Below are 15,954 nucleotides of genomic sequence, written 5' to 3'. Positions count from 1 at the left end.
TTTTCGGAGCAAGGATGGACCCAGACTCAAGCCTAGCGGCGCGGATTACATGGCCTGCGTTGTACCGTAAACGCCAAAACCTTGGCCTAATTTACAGCTAATAGATCTCAAGCAAGGGAGTCGGGAAGAAATCAGTGGCCTAAGGAGTTAGATTGGGGCTTTGGAGGGATCGGAAATTAGGGACTGGAAGTAGGATGTGATTCACATTATTCACCGCTCCCCCCAACACACACACACACACGACCAGGCAAACACACACACACACACACACACACACACACACACACACGACCAGGCGCCTCCCGGCTCGGCCTTCGCATGCGGCCCTTGGTTCTCCGCGGCCTGTGTCCCTGTCGCTCGCTTCCCTCCATCGGGACCACACTGAGCGTCAGGGGCGCCTGCGATGCGCTCAGACCCCTCGCCCTCCTCCCGGCTTCTCCCAGCCCCCGGGAGGAGGCGCTGGCGCCCGGGTCGGCCTCTGGTCCCTCCTCGTCGGCGTCCCCGGAGCCCCCATTCACAAAGCCGCGCTTGGAGGAGGCGACACACACACACACACACACACACACACACAGAGACACACACACACACAGAGACAGACACACACACACACACACCCCGAAGAGGGGAGCTTGATCTTGTCTCATTGGTGTCTCGGGCCTGAAAGGAAAATCGTTTGGGTAAACAGCCAAGCTTCCAGGCTTAGCGCCCGGCTCCCGCCCCCGCCCCCCGCCCCTCCGCCTCCCCCACTCCCCTTCCACCCCGCCCGCCACCCACATTCCGCTCCGCAGCCGGGCCCCGAGCGAGCTCCGCGCCGCCGGCCGGGAGTCCGGGGCTCACGAGTTCAAAGGGCCGCGGCCCCGAGGGGATGCCCTCCTCGCTGTGCCCCGGGGGGCAGAAGCGGACCGCAGGGCGGTGGGACCGGCCCGGGCCACGGTAGGAACCTCGAAACCTCCCGCTTCCCTAAGTAGAGCCGGTCTCGGGGGAGGGCGCCGGGGAGTTCCGAGCCCGGAGAGACTGTTTGGCCAAGACCGAACAGAGGCTGAGCCCTGGGCCCGGACGGGCCGTCCCGGGCAAGTGTGCAAGTGTGTGCACGACCGCGGGCGAGGGCGGTGAGCCTCCGCAGGCCCCGTAGCGGTCCACACACTGCGGGTTGATTACCGGGTCCCCACCTCCCTCCAAGCGGGGCGGCTCCTGGAAAAGCCTTTAATCTGATATTAAGGGTTTTCCGAAGTTTGATTCTTTCCAGAGGAGAGTTCTTCACTTAACTGACTGTAAACATAATTAATAGTTATTTAACATGCAACAACAACAACAACAACAACCACCTTTATGGTGTTTAAAAGGATATTGCTCTCTCTAGTTCACACTCTTAAAATCTCGAAATCCGAAAATATCCTGATGAGATTATTAGACCTGATTATAGGGTGACACTCCCTCCCCTTTCCTCTAAAGAAATTCCTCTCTCTCCTGCCTTCCTCTCTTTTTCTCTCTTTCTCCTTCTCCAGTCTCAATCTCTCTCTAATCCAGGAGTCATTAGCAACACCCTCTGGCTACATGTTTTGCATCAGTGAAACACCGTGACATAGTTGTTATACAAACTCTGCCGCCTTGCACTGCATCTTGCGGTAGGAAGTGTAATAGCAATAAAAATCATTTTTCATCTCCAGGCATTATTCGACGTGGGGGGGGGGGGACAGAAAATCTGAATGTGAGAAGCTGAGGGGGAGGAGAGAGAAATGAAGAGAGGGAAGATAAGGAGGGAAGGAGAAAGAAGAAAAAGCTTTCCAATTTAGAGACTTCTCAGAATTAGAGGTACATAGATTCAAGCCTATCATTTTCTCTGCTTTCTTCTCCTCTGTTTTCATCCTTGTCCCTCGGTGGACCCCTGAACCCTGATAGGAATTATCTCCTAGTTCCCAGGGTCTCTCAGCTACTCCCTTCTACCCCAACATAGCATCCCTTCTGGTGAGGAAGCCCCAGAACTCCCAGGGGCTGCGCCACCCTTTCTCAGCTGGCTGGGGTGAGGAATTCTCATTCAAGTCCTGCTAGGAAATTGGGGCCTCTTTCCCATCGGGTCTCTCAGGAATCTTTCCTGGTTTGATGGAGAAGGAACAACCACCCAGCAAGCCAACGTGGCTATTTTCCTGATGCAGCCCTATAATTTTCGAGCAAGGGCCCTCAGAGAGCCCCCTAATCTTCACTGAGGAGTGCTGGTTACAGGGAGAAGGAGCATTCCCTCCTTGCCTGCCAGCCCTTAGAGAACTCACCCTGCCAACTCAGAGAGGGCAGAGTTTCCGGGAAAGGCTCTCCATGTTGCTTTTGCTCAGGCAGGGAAATGCCAGGGCTCACCCACCACCACGAGCACAGTCTCCCCCAACCCTGTAGTCCCCAGTCCAACCATTGTTCTATGTGGGAGCCACCGAGTTCCTTTAAACAAAAACAAACTTGCAGTCAGAACTAAATTAGAGAAAGGTTCTGTACCTGCCTCAAAACAAAGAAACCACACAAATCTTCACAGGACCCTAAAGTAGATACTCTCTTTTAACAGGAAAAAAAATCTTGTTTTGTGAAATATCTTACTAATCACCCCTAAAGTAGATACTCTACTTTTAACAGGAAAAAATCTTGTTTTGTGAAATATTTTACTAACCACCCTGTGTCTGGGGCAGTGCGCTTTGAAACAACAAATTGAACAAATACACATATAAGTGAGTTAAATTTTCTGTGTATTTTTAGTCGTGTGAGCTTAAGAGTAGGACAAAACAGTTAAGTTACCAACCGGATAAAATAAGGTCAAACTTGCACCTTGAAGAGAATTGCTGTGTGATTTGTACTTCTTGCCTTTCCTGTTTTCACTGGCCTACAGGTGTACAAGTTAGGGGCGGCATTTTGTGGTTATTTTGTCGGCAGAACTGAAGGTTGGGGGGAGGGAGGGGACAAGGTCCCAGTAGGCTGGCGACAGGCATGGCACAGCCCCTCTTTATGTTCATCTGATGAGAATGAGTGGATATGGGTGGAAATCGTAATTGGGAAGGTCTGACTTCATAAGCACCCGCCTCCTGGGAGATATTCGCAGCCGCCACAGCTGAGTGGCCCTGGAACACACGACGGCCCAAATCCGTGGCCTCCAAGAAGACACCGCTCATTTATGTTTCCTATGAAAGCAGCATCACCACTTAGATTCGGTGATACTGTAGCTGTATATTTGCTCCTCTTTCTCCTATGATTTGCCCTTTCGCCCAGTGCAGACATTGCGGGGTATATTGGTCACAGATCGGTGGGAAGAAGGCCTGTGCGTTTCGGCTTGTCTTCAAGTTTAGATGATGCAAGGAAAACTCTTGACGGTCCAGTGAGGCGGGAGGCTGCGCGGGGCGGCCGAGAAATTCCCGTTTCCGCAGCGAGGTGGCGCTCCAGGGCGCAGCAGAGCGCCCGGCCGTCCGCGCCGAGAGCCGCGGCCTCGCTCCCGCAGAGACCGCGGCCTGCGAGCTTCACTCCCGCCGCCTCCCTTTCGCCTCGGCGCCAAAAGGCGGGGAGCGATCAGACCCGCTCGGCCTGCGGGTTCTCGGGGTGAGCGGAGGCCCACGGCAGCGACCGCGAAGCTGGCGGGGTCGGGGAGCGCGGCGGGGCCCCGCCGGGGCGCGTTTAGAGCGCCGTGGTCCCGGGGGCTGCGAAGTTCGTATTCGCAGCGGGACCCGGGCGGGGCCGGCGCGGCGGCTCAGGGTCCGCAGGCCCGGTGAGCGCGCGCGGGGTCAACTCCGGCCCGGACACTGCGGAGGGTTAGGCAGCTCCTCCCCGGGCTCGGGAGCCTTCCTTCTCTTTTTCTTTTTCTTCTTCTTCATTTACACACATACATATATTTTAAGAAAAAAAAAAATACAGGAAAGAAAATGTAATGCACTCCTTATTGGTTTGTCCCCAAACTAGGCAGTTTTCCAGTTTGATGGGTTTTTCTTTTTCCTTTCTTTTCCTTTTCTCTCTCTCTTTTTAAAAAAACTTTTCCCCTCTGTGGTGTTCCCTTCTTCCCCACCCCCCCCCCAACCTATTAATACTTCTGAGAGCTGGTTCCTTGTGAATTGGTGGGTGAGAGAGAGATTAACACTAGCTCCAGAAGACCCAGCATTGGGCAAATGACAGCAAAATGGAAGAAGAAACTATTTCAAATTATTTAACTATTTCCATCCACACGATTTCGTTTCCACACTTGCCTTCCGTGGGTATCTCACAGCTCTAAGTCAAAGACGACGGGCAGGAAATGCCTTTCACCCTGTCACGCTCAACCTGCGGTTGTGGGGCCCATTAGAACCAGTTTGGAAACAATGTCAGAAATAATAATAGTCATAAATAGTCACGGTGAACAGAAATTCTATCCTGCGTGAACTTCCTCTGCGGTTTGTCCCCGGCTCTCTGGGACCCGGGCTCCACGCGCAAACATCAGGCTGGGCCCTCTTTTCAGCATTTTGATTCCCCGGAGCCCTGCCCCGAGCGTTGCCCCCTTTCCTAGGGGCTTTGGGTACCTGGCCTAGGCCCTCGCCCCCATTGGGGAGACTGTTGAAGCTGCACGCGGTCTCCGACTTGTCGCCAGCTGCACTTCCTTTAGTCCGTATTTCCGGCTCCCTCACCCTCCCTGACATTTTCTGATATAAATGCAGGAAATTTCGGTCCGATTTAGGAATCTACAGAAATTCAGAGGGTCAGGTCATTAGAATGTTAACGTGGCGACCAAGAATTATAAACATGATCTAAAAGTCTCTTCCAATTCATTTCTTCAAGTATTTATTTGAGTTAAGCGATGAAAAGTGACAGTTGTGAAATAGACAGCTTTTAAAAGTAATGAAGTCAGATGAGGCTTTAACCTGTCGATTGCGATAAATCAACTTTGAAAATGACGAATGAATAATATTACTTGGGCGCCTAACCGCCAGCGTTTGCTGGGCAGGCTGCAGATTCTGAAATCGGCCTGTGATTGCCCTGTGAGCCGTGGCCTGGTGAGGCCCTGAGACTGAAGCTTGGCCCTTGGGTGACCCAGCAGTCCTGGCACCCGCGCTGCCTAAAGGCAACACTTTGACGGGGATGGGTCTCTCTTTCCGCTTAGACTTGGGCAGATTTCGGCCACCGCAGTTTGTCTGGGCAGGTGACTTCAGCCCTCAGCACGGTTAGAAATTCAGAGGGGCCACCACCCAGGGGACTAAACGCTATGCGTGAGAGAGATGTGTGCTCAGCCTAACTCCCCACCCAGCTGAGGGTTCCAGCCTCGGTTCAGAAAGACCAGGGCCTGCCTGACCCCCGATATTACTAACCCTTTGGAACTGGTAGCAGAAGTTGGAAGGTGAAGAAGAGCAGAAAACTAAATTTCCCAGGGGCCCTGGGTGGGTGGCGCTGGGAGCGCTTCCGGTTCTCACTGACATCAAATGGCCTTATCTACGAGGGAACCTGGAAAAGACAGAGCCCCCCGGGACAGGCATCCAGTGGTCTTGCGATGGGGAGAAAGGTCTTAATTCTTCACCTCCCCCAGTTAGAGAGTCGGAGAGGCGGTTCTAAGGAAGGTGAACTGGTAGGGTGTTTTAAAAGAAAGTTGACACATTTTCTTGGACATCTCAAGTTCCCCACAGTTACAACTTTGGGCCCAGGCTTGGGAGGACTGGTTCCCTTCCCAATGATTTCAACCCCCAGTCCCTATCCCCGCCCCCTTAAAGTCTGAAGGAGCGTGCCAGGGGCTTCCAGCCCTCTGGGTCTGCCAGGATCTCTTTCCTCCAACAATTCTCCCGGGCGAGGAGGGCCCAGAGGTTTCCCCCGTTTCCTTTGCCCCTGTCCCCCCGGGAGAGGCGCCACTCTGAGGGAGTGCCAGCAACAGGTCCCTGCACTTTGTCCCCCGAACTCGCCTCCCCTTGCTCTCTCCATCCTCAACTTCTGGGGTCCACTGGGAAGCCTGGGAGCGCCTCTCCTTCTCTCTCGGGGTCATCGGGGGCAACTCAAGGCCAGTGAGGAGACAGCGCCGGAGTTTGCGGGCAAGTGCGGGGAGGGGCGGCTCTTAGACCTGTCCTGTGGTTCCCCGCTCCCCAGCCTACACCCAGCTCCAAATTCCAACTCTAGTCCGGAGGCTCCGACTCTAGTCTGAAGGCTCCGACTCACACGACTTTGAGGATGAGACCCAGGGGAAGGGAGAGGAAAGGGACCACGCCCTTCCCGGGGACAGTCACTAGCGACGTGGGGGCCACGCTGGGCTGGTGGCTCCACGCTGCCCACCCGAGCCTGAGACGCCCCCGCCCTCCGTCGCCAGGGGCCTGCTGTCGACCCCGTGCAGCGTCCTCTCCCTCTTCCCGTCGCTTTTCCTTCTCTGCAGACCACATCGTGGGGAAGGAGGTGCCCCAACCCGGGCGCACAAATCTCGGGCTATCCTCGCGCTTGGCCCGCCCTCCGAGTCAGCCGAGCTGGAACCCGGCGGCAGGGACCCCGCCGGCCACCGCGCGGCCACCGCCCCTTGCCCGCCCCGCTGGCGCCAGGGTTCCCGGCCTCCCAGGCTAGGGCTTCGGGGGGCGCGGGGGCGCCCGGCCTCGCCGGGGTGGGAGGGTGGGTAGCGGGGAGAGCAACTCCCAGTTTCCGGCCGGGCGGAGGGGGCCGCTGAGACTCCTCCTCCTCTCCGCCCCGAGGCACCGGGCCGCTGCTCGCCGCGCGTCTCCGCCCGCCCGAGCGTTTCCATAAATCAGGCCGCCGGCAGGCTGCTAATTAGCTCGGGCCGAAAAGAATAGGCAGAGGGAGAGTCCAGGAGCGCTAAGGGGGGTGCGGGTGCCAGCCCGGTAGGTGGGAGATCAGAATTTCCCCGGGACCAATCGAAGGCTCCGCGGAGCACGCCAGCAGCCCCCGCTGAGGACCCCTCACATTGCTCCTCCCGGCCCCCGCCAACCCCCTCCACCCCCCCCCCCCGAGCCCAGGCCTCCAAGCTGGGCCCCCAGATCACAAGCACCCCGCACCGAGCGCATCCCTGCGTTCGACCCGGCCCGCCCACCCACGCCGCCGCCCGCTCTCCCACTCGCTGAGCCAGCCCCACGTTAATTAACTCTCCCCTCACCCCCTGCAATCTCACAAGACTTTTCACAACTCATCCCAAGTGTTTCCTCCTTAAGCCCGCAGCCTCTGGCGGGGAACAGCCGCCGGGCAAAGAGGGAGCTGGGTCTGGAAGGAGGGTCAGTCCGCCTCCAGGCTTTTGGGATGAGGGGGTGCTCCCAGGGATAGAGGATGCAGTGTGACCCTGGACTAGTTCCCCTTCCCCAGTGACAAGCCTAGGCAGACCCTTCGAGATGAGAAATAATAACTAAAGTTGGAATATTGACGGCCGTGTAAATTCAGAGCAGAGCACGCGGCGAGAGAGAGCAACTGCTGTTTATTTTCCCTCTTTCCTCCCCCACCCGTCTCCCAGGCCTCCTGGCTCCGCTCGCCCCCGCCTCCCCCAGTCCTCCCCGCCCTCGGCCTGGAAGGGACTCTACGATGACATCAGCCTCCCCGCCCCCGGCCCCGGGACCCCGGAGCGGAGATTGACAGGTGTCGCTCGCAAGGACAATGCCTTCCAGGTGTCACCGTCGCCGTCTCAGCCCTCCCCCCCAGCCCTCTCTGCCCCCTTCACTTCCAACTCGCCTGCCCCCCCGCCCCCCGCCCCCGTTTCTCCTCGGAGGGAAGCGCTCTCCTCACCCCTCCCCTAGCTCCGCGCGTCTGGGCCTTGGGGCCTCGGTCTGTACGGGCGGGGGGTGGCGGAACTCCGCCTGCTGCCTGCGGCGGGGCGGCCGGGAGATTGCCCCGAGCCCCGGAACGGGGCCAGGCTGCTAGAGGCAGCTCGGGCAAAGGCGGATCCGGCTCTGCTTTCCATCCTCATCTTCGCCCCCACCCGAGACACTCCACACGCACACGCGCACACACACACACATAACAGACGCGAAGATAATCCTGCCATCTGGCAAATCCCAAATTTGGCGCCCGAGCTCTGAAAGCCACGGCGAAGTGGCATCCGGGAGTAGGTGGCTGGCTGAACCTGCCCTGCGCTCTGGAGCCGAAGCGAGGGCACTGAGCTCCGCGCCCGCGCCTCGGCTGGATCCCCCATCTCTGCCCTGACCCCTCGATTTCGTGAGGTTTTGCTCTTACAGTAGACAGAGGCTCTGGGAGTCGGGAATGGGGACACAGGAATTGCAGAGGGGGGGGTGCGTCCCAGTTCCCACCAACACTGCCTCAATGAGCTAAAACCCAAATTCGGCTTCATTATGTAACACCAAATGTAATTTATAGCTGGGCGGCCTGTCGGCAGCGATTTAGATCATTTGGTGATAAGGATCACACTTATTAGATTTCTTCAAAGCCAATGGGGGTTTTCTGTGTGTTTTTTTTTTTTTTTTTTTAAGGAGGGCATTTGTGCTAAATTGCCCAGTGCTGGTGTGATAACTGTCAAAAGTTTGACATCAAAGGAGCTAATATTATTCAGTTACTAGAGACGCTGTCTGTCTAAATAAGAATATCTTAATTACTGCATGACAAAGGTAGGAAGGGGTCGGATCTGAAAAGGGGAGGACATTCAGACACTCCTTTTGATGCGCTATCTATATTAGACCGATGCGTGGCTCTTAATCAGGCTTCCCCCGATTTCCTTTCCTCTCCCCTGTCGGTCCTCTGAACTTTATAACTATATGTAAACACGTTGTCAGTGGGGACATAATCTTCTCGGGTTCTTATTAGAAGAAATTTCCATCCTTTCCCGTTCTAGATTAGCAATGGAGTCCGCTCCATCAATGAAGGGACTAAGGTTTCGTGGACAATAATGTGGCAATTGTTGATGGTTTGTGACCCATAAAATGTGGAGGTGACTGTTCTGGCTTTGGTATGTAATTATGCAAAACACTTTCCATAAAGACTTGCCATTCGATCTAATGGCAGTCCCTGCGGTCTATTTCAAATAGGGAGGGTCTATGTACAGAGAGAGAAAAGTAACATTTGTTTTAACACAGGTTTTATGGGGGGGATGAATAAATACAAACACATCGTAACTGCCGCCCAAAGTATTTTTTCGAGTCGAATTAAAATAATTACGAGGGGGTTTAATAAGTTAATCATAGCAACACGGCCTATCCAAACAGAGGGAGGGGCGTTCAGGCTTCAGCCCACCACCTCCGCGACCTGGGACTGGGCTTGTGGGTGGCGATTCAACCTCCCGCTTACGCAGGGTAGGGTGAGTCTCAGTCCACCTGAGTGCATGGCTGGGCTCTAAAGCTCACTCTGGGGCTGAGATTGGGGGAAGGGTGGGCAACGTCCCCATCCCAAAATCTTATCCGCGGAATTATTCGACAGAGGGAAGTTTAACAAAGCAATCGTCTCCCAGGAAGCCCTCCCCCACACTCCCTCTGCCTCTAGCACCGTCGGACCCCCAAGATCTGGGGCCCACAGAGAGCCTGGTGGGAGGGGGTGCGGGGCCGGAAGGAGTGCCCGCATGACTGGGGTGAGCTGCCTAAACTTGGCCCCTGGCTCAAGACGCAGCTCGGGCCCGACTCCCAGCGGTGAAAGCACCTTTCCATGCCACCTGAGGCTTTGTTTTGAGAAAGGAGAGGAAGAATCATCTAAAAAGGCTTGAAGGAGGAGAGGTGGAATGAGACACGAGATGGTCAGCGGGCCCAGCCCAGCCCTGGCTGCCGGCTACAAGGCAAACGTTTCTCTGTGACACCGCCGCCCCCCACCCGTCCCGGAGAGGTGCCCTCGAGACTCCGATCGGCTCTGCGTCCAGCTTCGTGGCCTCTCTGCCCGCCGCACAGTGACGTGGCAGTGTGAGTTCCGCAGACGCAGGCGACAGGGGATTTTTTTTTTCCAAGGGGGAAATGATGATTAAAAGATAGAATCATCTAAATATCAAAGTGACACATGGGGAGATCTGGAAAAAATATTTAAGCTAATGAAAAGCAAATAAAGAAGCAGACACTTAGGCCGGGAAATTAAATATTATGTTTAAGATGGTGCTTTTCTGCGGGCTTGAAGATTTCCGATTCATGTACACATAATAAACACTCAGGTTTGTCATCTGGAGGTGCAAATCTGAAAGATATTCCAACAAATGAAGTGCCGGCAGAGAGAGGAATAAAGAGATCGGCGCCTGTCAGGGGTCAGGCAGCCTGAGATTGCTTCTAGAGATCTTTTGAAAATTTCACACGATTGAAGGCTTAGGGGCTTCACTGTGCTTGCATTTCAAACTCAGATCAGTGGGATCACAATCAAAAATAGAGGTCTGGAAAAATTTGATGCAAAGATGGCCACGGGCTGCAGGGTTTCTCTCACTAGCTCACTCTTTCTCTCCACCCCCCCTCCCTTTTTTCTTCCCAAGACAGACACCCTGACATAGCTGTGATCCTTTGGATGACAGAGTTGTCAGAAAAGAAAGAGAAAATTGCATCTTGTCTCGTAACTTCTTTTCCGTCAAAAGGCATTTAGGATCCTATTTCCAATAAAAGAGAGGAAAAATGACCATTTTCTGGCAAGCATAGGACCCTAGCTCAAGAGTTTTGGATTTCATAATTAGCGATTTACTCCTAGACATGTAGGTCTGGGTCTTCTCTTCATTTATCCAGATTATTAAGATGATTTCTCATTCAGCTTGTGTCCCTACATTACAGTAAAATTTCTTCCCACTGTCAACCTTATGCAAGTTGTGGTGGATAAACATAAGTACACACTTACACATATACATGTATATTCACACAGAACTTTGTTAAACCTGGAGATTGGCCTGGCTGCTTCATATTTTGTGGGATTTCGTGCTCACTCAGATTTAATCCAACCCCTCAAGATGTCAGCATTTTCTGGTTCAGGAAAATCAATTGTCTCTCTGATTGATCCATGGCTGGTGAAGGGAGAAAATAAAGGAACAGGGACGGTGGATCCTATGAGAACAGTTCTAAGGAAGTCTGAAATGGGACCAGGCTGAGTAGAAGAAGCTGGTTCGACAGTCCCAGCTGTAGAAGACTGTGAACAAGCAGAAGTAATGCCAGTTATGCTAAAATGGGAGTCATGTAAAATGAATTTCTATTAGTTTGGCCAACTTTAGGAAGATCAAAAAAGAATGGCTGATTCATCATCAATTTGCCAGTTTTCCTATTTACCTAGCTAGCGTAGACAAACAACAAGGTACTTTTGGGAAATTATTTAAATCATGGTTGGGTTTCATTAAGTCTGAGACCAAGATGAGCAGAAGTTAGATGCCTAAGAACTTCTCTTAAGTGCATGCGTTAAGAGCAGTGACCTCACAGAGGAGGAAGAGGCCAAAGTAAAGAATGTCTCCTGTTCTCTGAATTACCAAGTCAAACGGTTTAAGAACACATGTTCTTTAACAGGTGGGCAGAAAGGGAAAAGTGTTAAGAGTTGCTGTAACTGGTTTTACAAGTTCAAATCCTTGACTGCTCTAGCTTCTGTCCACCCGAGCAGCGGCTGCCAGCCCCTTCTAGTTGGGGAGCAGGGGCTGAACCGGGGTGGCAGCTGGGGAGGGAACCAGGCTTCAGCTGTGGCCACTGTCTCTCCTGTACCAGGCCGAGGCGGGGGGCGGCGGGGGGGGGGGTGGCACTCGGCTGCGGACCCCCTGGATTTGGGATTCCGGAAGAAAGGCGGGGGAAAAGTAGAGTGCCCCTCAAATCTCACATCCAGACCCTTGGCAGACACTCATCACCTCCCGCCCCGGAGATTTGCGAGCCAGTGGCCTTATATCTACAGGGCAGCGGCTCTTCTAGATCGGCATGTCCTATATATATATATGTCTGAATCTTTTCCCAGACCCACAGGAAAGGAATAGACAGCAGCCCTGAGTATAACTTCTAAACACTTGACCAGAGATGCAAACGAAGGGGACCCTTTTCATTGCAAGAGGGCCACCCCCTGGGCTCTCAATCTGCCCTTTCTCTGTCTCCTACGAGGGACTGAGGCTCCCAGCCGGGCTTTAAAAGCGGGGGTTTTGTGCCTTGAATACGTCGGGGCCCTGTCCTGGCTTCCAGGAGAAGCGCTGGAAAAAGGGCCGGCGGGCTAACGGACAGAAAGCCAGGGAGGCTGGAGAGGACCCTCGGCAGAAAGGAAACGGCGCCGCCTCCGAGCCGGAGCCGCGCCCGGGGCCCGGCGGGGCGAGGGTTAGGCGGGGATCAAGCCCACGGCGGGCGCGCCGAGTGACCGCCATCCCCGCTGCACCTGGGCCGGAGAAGGCTAGGGGCGCCTTGACTGGGACGTCGGGGGTCTTCCCTGCAGCCTGCAGAGCTGGCAGGAGGCTCCATCAAGAAACACCACGAGGACGCGGTTTTGAGGACTTCCCGCTTTGCCCACCACAGAGCGCCTGGAAGGGAGCTGAAACTCCCGAGTGCGGGCCCCGCCAAGGACCCGCGCGGAGTGCCCCTTCAGCAGCCTATTAGACAGGGACTTAAGGGATGGAGAAGAGGGGGTCGCTCCAAACCACAGCCTGCGGGTGACTTCCAGGTCCCCAAGTTCTAAGGTCTCCAGCCCTGGGAGCTATGGACAGGGGAAACCCGTCCTGGTCTCGCCTTGGGGGAAAAAAAGGGGCGGCAGAGCGGAGAACTGCAAAGTGCAGGTCAGAGGCTTCAGGGAGAGGGAAAGGAACTCGCGCCTCTAGGTTTTAAAGTAAACAAAGCCGAAAACCACCCCAGAGCCCCTGGTAGCCCCTGAGCCAGATCTCGAGACGTTCAGGGTAGCGCGTGCGCCGAGCACCCTGCTCTGGGATCATCCCCAGGCAAACCCTGGGCTGGGCCCCCCGCGCTCCTCGGCCTGTCCCGCCTCGAGTGAGGAGACCCTGAGAGTGCACCCCTGTTCGCAGCTGCTGGACCCTTCCGAACAGGGTGGCCGTGGGGGGCGCTGACCAGGGCAGGGAGGGCTCGGGGCTCAGAGAGGGAGCCCAGCGGCGCTGGAGGCTGGCGCGCACGGCGGGGCCCCATTGCGACCCCTCTGCCAGGCCGCACGCTCTTGGCACTCTCCAGGAGTGAAACTCGCAAACCTTCCCGAGAGCTGGGTAGGGAAAAGGGAAGCAACCAGAGGCATCTTCTGGCTGTGTTACCACGAGCTTGGAAAACTCGGCGTTTCCACTGTTGGAAACCTCCCGTGGTGGCTGGGAGAGGCTGGCCCCGCGGGACGGGGAGAAAGCACTCGAATTCCCATGTTGCCGTCTTGGCCTTTTCTAAAAATGATTTAAAAAATATATATGAAACTAAAAACTCCAGGCGAGGCAACGCCTTTCTGCCTCTTTTGATATGACATCCACTAAATAAAATCCGCTTTTAAGCTGTCTGTACTCTAACTTCAAAGGAGCAAATGTTAATTTTACCTTTATTTAAATGGTTGCCAGGCTGCCTTGTGAAGGGTTCTCCCCCTCCTCCGGCCCTCCCTCTAGATTTTAACATATGGAGTACTGTAATGATTTAGCGCCACTTTGGAAAGCAGGCAGCTCTTCCCGCTCGCCTCCTGCCTCCCCCAACACTTTGCCTCATTTTTGTTGATATTGTTAATTTCATGGACCGCTCCTTAAAGTTTAGCCGGAAATACACGGTGCCAGGGCACAAATGGCGAGTGTGTGGGTTGTCTCCAGTGGCCTGTAAGTGGCGACACACCAGCAACAGACCCCACGTCTCCTTGGGTGCCTGCAGACCATGCCATGTGGGATTTCGTGGGCACGGCTCCTCGATCTAAAACCAGACATGAATATTTTTACTCCACACACGCACAGGTGACCACACTCCCGGCGGTTCGCCACATGCGCCTGGAACTCTGTTCCTTGAAGGCAAGGCTGCAGACCTGTAGGGAAACGCAGGGAATTTCAGGTGGTCTTTTTGATCCCACCTCCAGTTTTCAGGATCTCCTGCCAATTTCTCAGTGTGTTTCTGTCCAGATAGACTAAGCTCTTTGGAGTTAATTAACCTGTGGTCCAGCTATGATGAGTACACAGCGAAGAAAAGGCGGAAAGAGAGGATATTAGAAAGAGGAGAGGGAGATAAATAGCGTACGTTTAGCCCCATTCCTTTACACGCCTCGGCCACAGTTCGTTACCGACTTCCCAGCTGCGAGGACGCTGCGCGCCATTTACGGTAATTGAATTGCTGTTATAACACCTTTCAGGGGGACGGCAATGCGTTTCAAAAAAAAAGTTGCGCGCGGCCTGCCTGCGGCTGCCTTTCCTACTCTTGCTACCACCGGCCGCCCGCCGGGCAGAGCTGCCCCTCGGGGACTGGGGACATGGGAGATGCCTCGTAGGTGGAACAGGAGGGACCCGGGCCCTGGTGAATCCAGCCCAGGCGGGGCACCTCCCCAGTCCAGCGAATACTCTGGGGTTGCTGGGGACCCGGCGAGAGCCAGAACCCGAAGCCTCGTCTGAATAAAAGATCAGGACAGGACCTGGAACTGTAGAAACTGGGAAAAGCAACATGCAATCCAGAGTAATCCGAGCGTCACCAAGGCCTCTGCCTTCACTCTTCCACTGGATTCGGATTCTCTCGCGCTGCCTGCAGCCAAGGGTGGTTCAGACAGCACTCCCTTGGCCTGTGCCCTTCCCCCAGCCTTGGTCTGGCGTCTCTGGGTACCTGCTTGCCCTGAGAAAGAGGAAAGTTTCCTGCCCAGGGCTAGGCACCCGAGTTTGGGGACCCGTGCTGAGATGCCCCGTCGTGTGTTCCCCCCACCCCTACTCCAAGGACCTCCCCAGCCTCTGATTTTGGCCATGTGGGGCTGCAGCAAAGCCTGGGAGGCCCCAGGATTCATCACCTCCCTCTAGTCTCTTGGTAACAGCCCTGGCCTCCTTCCTCTTCCAAGGTGTATCCCTCCAACTCTTCTGTTTCTCCTACCCTGCAGCAGTGGCCTCGCTGAGACCTCAGGGCCAGCCAACTCTTTCCCCTGGTACCCTTCCCTCCAGGCTGACTCCTCTCTCGAGCAGGACACAATTTCCAGGTGGAGAGAGCAAACTTGATTAATTGGTTTTTCCCTCTCTCCTCCTCCCCACCCCTTTCTGCTCCAGGACAGCCTTTGGCTCGGTGGCCTGGGCAGTAGCAGGTTGACAGAAGTGTGCGAAAATGTGTGTGTGTAGAAGGAGTGCAAGGGGATCTCCCCACCCTTACCCACCATGTAAGACCTTTATGGCTAGCTTAAAGAAACTAGGAAAAGAGAAATGTGAGAACTAGAGGCTGGGCTGTGTTTCAGCAGGCCCGGGGAGGTGAGCCCAGTGTGGCTGGGAGGGACTAGCGCACTGGGCTGCTAACCCAGGGGTCTGAGCCTCATCTACCCAGGTCAGCCAGAGAAACTGAGATGCTAGTGGCCACGCTAGGCTCCCCCAACCACCCAGTGCTGTGCGCGGTAGGAATCAGGCTGAACGAACTGTCCAGGAGGAATTGGGACTGAAACCAGTGGGCAGAAACAGTGTAGAAAGAGAAACTGCTCCTGGGGATGGAGGGAGAAACAGTGCTGTGGGGTCTGGCCCTGAGCCACTGAGTGGGGAAAGTCTTATGGCCTTAGTTTGGGATTCACCGAACAGGGGCGTGTGTGTGTGTGTGTGTGTGTGTGTGTGTATGTTTGAGGTGGTGGTGGTAAGAAGGAGCCGCGGTGGGGGAAGGGTGGTTGGCATCTATCTCACTCATCACTGTGGCTTCAGTTAACCTTCTCTTTTCCTGGGAAATCTTCAGCGCCCCCCTTAAGTCCCCCCACCTTGGTAGACTCAACGTTTCCTCCGGAACCAAAAATCTAGTGCTCCTGGAGGCATCCAGCCCTGGGATGTGCTCTGGGGTCCTGCAAGGTGGGCGTGCATTCGCCTGACCCTGCCCCAGCCACACACAACCCTTAGCCGCCTAAGTCTACTTTTCGGCAGAACCAAGTTCTTTGGCTCTCCTGCGTGGCCAGGAGATGGGGTGGGGGTGGGGGAATGCCATGCCTCCTGGTCCTCCAAGGCCTCCTGAAGCTGAGATCAGTTTG

At 55.1% G+C, this 15,954-nt stretch overlaps 1 long non-coding RNA gene across 2 annotated transcripts in view; it reads left to right on the top strand.

Moving 5' to 3' along the window:
- Positions 1-768: 768 nt before the first annotated feature.
- Positions 769-15,954, top strand: part of LOC133234107 (uncharacterized) — a 37,846-nt gene continuing 22,660 nt past the window's right edge. The window contains exon 1 of one of the 2 annotated variants that reach the window (XR_009732014.1): positions 769-933. This is a non-coding gene — a long non-coding RNA (uncharacterized LOC133234107). The remainder of the gene's footprint in view (positions 934-15,954) is intronic. The other variant, XR_009732013.1, reaches the window with a different exon arrangement.

The sequence above is a fragment of the Bos javanicus genome, chromosome 21, assembly GCF_032452875.1.
Source record: "Bos javanicus breed banteng chromosome 21, ARS-OSU_banteng_1.0, whole genome shotgun sequence".
Taxonomy (NCBI): domain Eukaryota; kingdom Metazoa; phylum Chordata; class Mammalia; order Artiodactyla; family Bovidae; genus Bos; species Bos javanicus.
The sequence above is the reverse complement of the archived record's forward strand: the minus strand, read 5'-3'. Positions and strand labels throughout refer to the sequence as shown.